We start from the raw sequence: 8,944 nt of genomic DNA on the forward strand, positions 1-8,944 counted from the left end.
ACACGGTTTTCATCCTGTATTGAGCTTTTGGATAGCAACTTCTGCTTGATGTAACCTCTGTATAATTATTTACTTGGCATTTTTAAAGAAATAGCAATAACATGATGGCTTGATTGAGTGTCCTGAAAGATGTGCCTTCCAAGAGTGTAAGATAAACCCTGCAATTTTCTGAAGATTCAGAGTTATTTTCCACTGACCCTGGTCAACATTCATCACTGTAAAGAGAGATTTTCCATATAAGGCATTAACCAGCATCATGGTTAAACCTTTCCAGCTTCTATTGTTTCCTTTCCCGGCTGCAACCTCTCCCGCTGGAAAAACAATCCACTAGTCACTCCTACAGCTTTCGGATGTGAACTGACTCAGGAGCTGCTGATCATAAATGAACCACCTCTTAAAAAAAAAAACTATCGAAGATGCCTTCTTACAGTGTTAGCTGTGTGATGAGGGTTTGTCTCACCATGGTTATTGACATACCATTTGATGAAATTAAATTCTACTTGTAGTCTTTTTATTTATTTATTTTTTTGGTAAAATTTATAATATAAAAAGGCCTTTCAGACACACTCTACAATTTATTCTTAGTAAACTGTTAATTAGAAAGGACATTAGAATGTTTTTAAATATCACCCTTGGGTAACAATTTTTAGCCCTTTACTTTCCGACTCAGTCACTGAGCAGGTTGTAGGTGGGAGAGTCACTCCCACTTCTAAGATTTCATTTCTTCATTTGCAAAAAGCGTCATTAATAGTTTTTATGGTTTAGGGTTGTTCTAGGGATAATGAAATAATGTTTATAATTCTTAGCACAAAGCCTGGTACATTGTACGTGTGCATTAAATATTAAGAATTTGGGGTATCATCTTTTCTCTCCAACATGAGGGCTAAAAATATATAAGTAGGTGATTTTCAGCATTAAAATGCCAATTTTAATTAAAATGCTAATTATTTAAAGTTATTACTTTTTTTCTTATGCTACCCATTTGAGAGCAATCTTGCATTTTGTTATCGTTGGTATTGTTTTTAATCTTTTATGGGAGTGTGGAATTCGTCGGCACTCTTCCCTCACTCTCTGGAGGAGCTTTTTCCTACTCCAATGAGACTCCCGCACCCCCTGCATTATAGAATCCACGGGGCGGCCTCCGTTCCAGCAAGAGATGGAAACTTCATCTGAAGTCTTTTTTTGCCATATATGTGTCATAATTTATGACATATCACACTCTTTTTTTGACCTAATATTAAAATCCTCATACTTACAAATTATTTTTTACACTCTTAAGGACATCTTGGAATCAATGACCTGATCCTTTAGACTCTAGCTGATGAATACGAGATGTTTTTAAAGTTTAAATTCTACTTCGAACCTAAGCAACACAGCATTGTGTATATGCAGTTTATGCTTCAAGTAAGAAAATTAGTGCTGGTATTATTAGGGATACTAATTTTTTACATAGTGACTGATCTGCCGGCACCTTGAGATTCTCTTTGGAAGTTTGATTTACTGCAAAAATCATAAAATGTGGCTACAAAAACATGTTGATATTTAAAATGGAGCAAGATTTTTATTTTTAAAATAAGGAAATCAGATTACCTAAATAAAATATTCCTCTATTGTCCTTAAATATCTACAATATTTATTAACAACAAAAAATCACATGAAGAATAGCACCATGGGAGAATTGGAAAGCTTTGCGAAATGTGCTGGATTCCACCTTAGTTCAGACATATCCCAAAAAGCAGTATCTGTGTACCAGATGGTTATCTATTCATAATAGCACTTGTTTCTCAGTGACATAACTGAGAAATAAACTCTACATTTAATAGAATGTGTGTGTGTGTGTGTGTGTGTGTGTGTGTGGGTGGGTGTGGGTGTGTGTATGTATATCTCACAGTATAAATGCTTAGCCATTTATGACATGTAGCCCAGTAGATAGCAGACCTTTAGCTAGCTTTTGGCTGCTTCTGCTAAATTCCCCCAACTAGTGCAATCAAGAAGAATTACCATACCATTTGCTTATGTTTATGCCATATGAGAAAGCTTTGGACATAAGCTGTGCAATTCATTCTGATTGCTACCAAGTAATTCTTTGCAGACCTGTAAATCAAAACTGTGGCTGATTTTCAGCAGCATGATTGTCATGCTTTAGAAATTTGGCTGATTAAAACTTTATGAGTGGACAATTAAAAAGAAAAATCTTATATTTTAGAATTAAAACAGTGGCTAGACAAGAATGCACAGTTTTACCATGGTGCGTATTTATATATATATATATAAATGGGAATTTTTTATTTTGAACGGGGGGAAAGTTTAGTCTTATATTTAAACGGTAATTTTTATTTGACCTTTAAATCTTCTTAAAGTCTCATCTGGCTTGAATTCTATAAGCAAATCTGCTTTGTTTTTTCAATTATGCTATGATACAGTATGCCACATTTTACTGGGTTGATTATTTTTTTATTTTTTTAAAATTTTATTTTATTAGTTTCAAGTATACAGTACATTGGTTAGACATTTATATAGTTTATAAAATGATCCCCCTAATTGCTCTTTCTCTCCCCTGGCCCTCCACTTAGCAATATATTAGTGCTAACTGCATTCCCTATGCCGTGCTCCCCATCCCTGTGACCATCTATCAACTACTAATTAGTACTTCTTTAACCCTTCACCCCATTCTCTCAGCTCCCCAACCCCCCTCCCCTCTGGCCATCACCAGATTGTCCTCTATATTCGTGAGTCTGTTTTTGATTAGTTTCTTTAAATTTAACTATAATGAACATGGAAATAGTAGGCAGAGAAATTTTAGTAGGATCTCTATAGCTATAAGTTCTTACAAAGAGTCTAGGGGAAAGTTTTTAAAATGCATTCCCAAGAAAAAGGCAAAGATAACAAACATTTTAAAAGAAAAGCGAGAAGGGTCAGAAGCCTCGGGAGATTTTTTTGGTTCTCTAAAGTTTTTTGTTTGACTGATATCACCGAGAGAGCTTCGAACATTTGCTTGGTGGTTGCCTAGCAATGGCAAAACTCATGTTATTGTTTGCATATTTATTTGAGAACACAGGTTTGACTGTGGCTTAGATTCTCATTTACGAGGCTGTTTAACTGTAGCAAGGAACAGTCATGAACAAGTAACACAACAGGGCGATCTTTGCAGTGTGCTTCACGTCGTGTCCGCTGCCCTCCTAGTCGGAGACACAGAACGTGCGGCCCCCTCCCAGGTGGTGAGCGGCCTCTGTTGCGTGTGTTGAACTTACCTGAGAGCTGAGGCCCATCCGTGCTCTCTCCCGGGGATGGGGGCATTTAATACGTCAGCCACGTGGCTTTAGAGTGAAAGCATTCAGGCGCACATTTTGAAGTAAAGAAAGCAAAAAGAATGCATTGAAGCATGTCTTTTTATTCTAATGTTTTTATATCTGAGTCTTGTGGACCCTGAAGAGATTCGCCTCCCAGGGGTAGGCAGTCCCTGGAGACAGCGATGGCCTGGACCGGGACGGCACCACGTGTATGCAGACTAAGCGTTTCAGAGCTCACGCCCCCCACTCCACCCCACTCACACCTCTTCCACAGGGCTCTTATCATTCTGGGTCATGTTCCAATGTTCCCCTGCTCTCATCACTTTAGGGTCAGAGGCCAGGCAACCAAGGACAGAGCCCAGACCCCAGAGTCTGTCTGCCGAGACCATCTGGACTAGGCCTGGCCCCGCTTGCCTTGCCTCCCTAGTTCCCTCCCTAAAACCCACCAGCTTTCCCCTGGCTCCCTCTGCCTCCCGAGGGCACGCTCCTGCTTCTCCAGGGAAGCAGGGAATTGTCAGTCACATGATATTGTATTCATCTTTTAAATCTCCCTGAACTCTCATTTGACCTTCCATTTTGTGAGCAAATCCGGTGGCCTGTTTGGCCGTTTCCTTCCTCCCCTTAGGAACTGTGATGGTGACCTGTCGTTTTGGTGGCCGTCCCTTCCTGCTCCAGCTTCACCAGGCCCGAACAATAATAAAACCTTCATTTTAGAGTGGAGCAACACCTTGAAAACTGATACTTAGGGACAAAGAATAATACCCGAAAGTAACTTGGAGATTTTTAATCTATAAAATTCTCCACTTTATAATAGAAGATGAAAAGAAAAACATTCTGTTATATGCTTCGCAACAAATAAACTCAATTAAATTTGGGAGTTGGTGAGAAAGAAAAGCATTTCTATCATTCCCATATGTTGGATGAAAACAGCATTAGACTTGGAAACCGCAGGCCTGGGTTTAGCCCCAGGACGAACGTGACCATGGATAAACCACCATAAAGAGCCCTTGCTGAGCCTCAGGTCGGAAAACAGAGGGTAGACTGGAGAAGGTGCATTCCGCTCCTGAGAAGCATGCTTTGAAAGTATAAAGTACCAAACAAGGTAGAGAAAGTAGAGGTATTTTTGTTAGTATTCTAACTTTAAGTTAGGCATCAGTGTTGTAACTCTTAGAATATCCTTTATTCATTCTCTCTCTCTCTCTCTCTCTCTCTCTCTCTCTCTCTCCCTCTCCCCCTCCTCCTTCCCTCCCTCTCTCTCTCACCATTTTGAATATACGAGAATGAGGAAAGAAGAGACAATAGAAAGTGAGACTAGAAAGAGAGAGACACAGAGATAGACAGATTCTTACCATGAAAACACATGGCTAGCTGTGGGCAGAAGGCAGTTTGTTCCATAGGCAGAGGGTTTGTAAATATGAGGCAATAACCTTTAACCATGTTGCAAGAGTTGCCAACAGTATTTGTGATGAACAAGTACTAACTTGTACTTTCTCATGTTGAAAGTAGCTGACATAATTCTGTCATTTTCTATTGTCTCCTTTCTTCATTCTCTTCAAAAAGGTCTGAGGACCCTTTGGGGAAAAGGGGTTGACTGGGACAAGTGACAAGCATTTCACTCAGGTCTTGTGTCTCACTACTGTTCTCAGTTAGTGTTGGAAAGTGCTGTTACTGGGGTGCGTTATAAGGAATTTTGGGGTTGAAATGGAAGTGTGCGGGAGAGAAGAAAAATTATAGCCTACAATATGTGTGAAGCCAAGCTGTATAAGTAAAAGCCATATCATGACCACGCCTTCAGGAGATTATCTCGAAAAGTGAAGAATAGGAAAGATGACTAAATTTGTTTTTGTTATATATCTAAACTAATTTACAAAGACACTCAGGAAATCTCAGATTGGAGGCAGTGCTCAAAATCACATCATTGTTTTTACTGTCATTTTCACACAAATAGCAACTACTGACACAGACAACAGGAAGTCATTCCTCTTCCCCTCTCCCTACCCCAGCTCCTGGTAACCACCGATCTGCTTTCTGATTGTAGGGATTTGTCTATTCTGGACATTTCACATAAAGGGAAAATGTGTCCTTTTGTGTTTGGATTTTTAACTTAGCGTAATGTTTTCAAGATTTATCAGTGTTGTAGCATGTATCAGCATTTCACCCCTGTTTATTGCTAAATAATAGTCCATTGTATGGATATACTGATTTTATCGATTCATTTCCTAAGAGATGGGAATCTGAGTTGTTTGCCCTTTCTGGCTGTTACCAATAATTCTGCTATGAACATCTGTGTACAAATTTTTGAGCAGACACATGGTTCCATTTCCTGTGGGTATGTACTTAGGGGTAGAATTGCTGGTCCATATGCTAACTCTATGTTTAACGTTTTGAGGAACTGTGAAACTCTTTTCTAAAGCAGACGTACATCACTTTCTATTTCTAATAGTAATATAAGAAGGTTCAAATTTCTCTGCATTCTTGCAGTACTTGTAATTATCCATATTTTGGACAATTATGTGTCTTTAATTAAATGAGGTGTGAGTAAAGATATCTCATTGTGATTTTGATGTGCATGCCTTATTGGCTAATTGTACTTCTTTGGAGAAATATCTGTTCAAGTCCTTTGACGATTTTTTAATTCGGTAATTTGTCTTTTTAATGATGAGTTATAAGAATTCTTTTTATATTCTGGATACTAATGTCTTATCAGATAGATGCTTTGAAAATATTTTCACCCATTTAATAAGTTGTCTTTTCACCTTCTTGATGCTGTTCATGGAAGCAACATTCAAGCATTGTTTGATCAGGTTCAATTTATCTAGTTTTTTTTTGTTACTTGTGCTTTGGTATCATGTCTAAAATAAGCATTGCCAAGCCTAAGGGCATGGGCATTTACACATGTGTATTCTTTTAAGAGCTTTAAAGGGGTAGCTTTTAAATCTAAACCTTTGTTCCATTTTTAGTTAAATTTTGTATATAGCATGTGGTAGGGGCCAGCTTCATTCTTTTGCATATGGACATTCTGTTTCCCAGTGCCATTTGTTGAAAAGACTGTTCTTTCTTCACTGAATTGTCTTGGCATCCTTATTGAAAACAATTGACCATAAATATGAAGATTCATTTCTGGAGTCTCAATTCTATTGATTTACGGTGTCTGTCTTTATTTCAGTACAATGTCTTTTTAAAAAAAAAAAAAAAACAACTTTTGTTAAAACTGCTTTTTTTTTTCCTTCAGCCTTATTGACAAATAAAAGTGTAACATATTTAAAGTGTACAACATGATGATTCGATGTAGATATACACACATTGTAAAAGAATTCCTTCCATCGAGTTAATTAGTACATCTGTCATCTCTCAAATTTACCTTTATTTTTTCTTTCATGAAGATATACAATGTCTCTATTACTGTAGCTTTGTCTTAAAATTTGAAATGGGGAAGTGTGAGTCCTTCCATTTTGTCCTTTTTGTTATTCTGGATTTCTTCATATGAATTTCAGGATCAGTTCATAAATTCTATGAAGAAATAGACTGGAATTTTGATGAGGATATTTTTGAATTTATAGATCAATTTGGGAAGTATCGACACCTAAACAAAATTCATTTTTGTAATTCATGAACATGAGATATCATTTCATTTCTTTACGTTTTTAATTTCTTCCAGCAACGTTTTATAGTTTTCGGTGTATAAATTTTGCGCTTCCTTGTTAAATTTGTCATAAAGTATTTTATTATTTTCAGTGCTATTGTAAGTGAAATTGTTTTTTTAATTTCGTTTTCAAATTGATCAAATTGATTGCTAGTATATAGGATATAATTGATTTTCATATATTTATCTTGTATTCTGCATCCTTGCTGAACTTATATATTAGCTCTGATAGTTTTTTTTTAATGTGTGTGGATTCCTCAGAATTTCTGTATACATACTTTGTATACCTTAGATAAATTTATGTATATATTTTGAAAAAATTAAAATTTAATAACTATTAGTCATGCTTCTTCAGAGAAACAGAAACAATAGAATTGATATATAGATGGATAGCTAGATAGATACAAAGAGATTTGTTTTAAGGAATTTACTCGTATAGTTGTAGGGGCTGACAATTCTGAAACCTGAAGGACAGTCTGACAGGCTAGAAACCCAGGTAGATGTTATCCTGAAGTCTTAAGGCAAAATTTCTTCTCTGAGGAATCTAATTTTTGCTCTTAGGTCTTTCAGCTGACTGAATGAGGCTCATCCAACATTATCGAGTAACCTCCTCTACTTAAAGTCAATTGATTGTAAATATTAGCTATCTACACAAAATACCTCCACAGCAATACCAAGATTAATGGTTGATTAAATAACTGGGTACTATAGCCTAGTCAAGTTGACACATAAGACTAACCATCTCAATACCCAAGTATTTCTTCTTGCTGTGCATTTTTATCCACATTACATATGTCCTGTATTTTCAGTAAAATTTCAAATACTTCAGACTTGAAAGAAACTAAAAATCCTTGATATTGTAAGAAAAGTCTAGAAGTTTAAATATTATTTTTCCTTCTGTAGCATAAGTTGATTAGACAGATAATCTCAAAATTGTGCTTTGGGCACTGAAACTTTTCTTAACCATTGTGCGGGAACCATGCAAAGAATGCTACTTATATCTCAGTGACAAGGGAGGGAGCTTTACCCAGCCTTTTGTACCTTCCCATGGTTCTTCCCACATCAGATTCAGTTGTAATTTTTCTGTTTTAAATACAACTGTGCCTGCATTCAAAGAAGCACAGTTGGATGGGTCGTTCACTCGCAGAGTGTCAGTGGGGCGATCTTCAGGTCTAAATTTCCTCCAATTTGTCCTTTTAGATCTTCTCCTGCCAATTTATCTTCAATGTGCTGGGGATAGTTGGGTGGTCATTAAACAGTAGGTGAAAGGTGAGTAGGTGAAGAAAGCAATCCATTCTCATCTACATAACTGGCCATCACCACGCCCCCTGCAGGTCAGCATTTCTAGCAGGGATAAGATGAGCAGTTATTTAAAAAGGTACAGCCAGAGAATAGCTGTAAAGTGTTTATAGAACACCTATAAAATGACACTTGAGGCTCAACGAAAAGGCTGCTTTACAGTTAAAGCATAGATTCTAAACTACTGGCTGACCATCTGCTCTGCAAGAAGCCACCTTCACACTCAGTAACCCGGCCACTTGCTTCCACCTTTCTTTTTGTCCTCTTTTATAGGGAACCTATAAATTGCAGGGCCAGGGAGGTGTACATCACATTTGACTTTGAATTCTTTGACTTACGTTGTTGGGCCAGGTCTGCTAATAGACACACTAGCATTTATGTGGCTGGTCCTTGTGAAATAATAGGATCTGGTTGAGCTGAATTGCTATGTGTCATTATAAAGCTATCATGGTGGGCCAGTTTCTTGATCTTGACAACTTGGTATTGGTGGTTTATGTGCTTAATAGTCATGACACCCCCACCCCACCAACTTACAAATATCACAAAAGGTTGTCCTTTGAGAAGTATTAACTAAACAATTATTGAAAATACGAGTGAAATTATTGGGACTTTTCAAGCTCTAGGCCATTAAATGTGGTATAAATTCTGTTACTCAGTACATTTTATCGAGATGTCAATATGTAACAAAGGAATACTTTTCAGTGATATTTCA

This window comes from Pteropus vampyrus, unplaced genomic scaffold (assembly GCF_000151845.1).
Source record: "Pteropus vampyrus isolate Shadow unplaced genomic scaffold, Pvam_2.0 Scaffold73, whole genome shotgun sequence".
Lineage (NCBI taxonomy): Eukaryota > Metazoa > Chordata > Mammalia > Chiroptera > Pteropodidae > Pteropus > Pteropus vampyrus.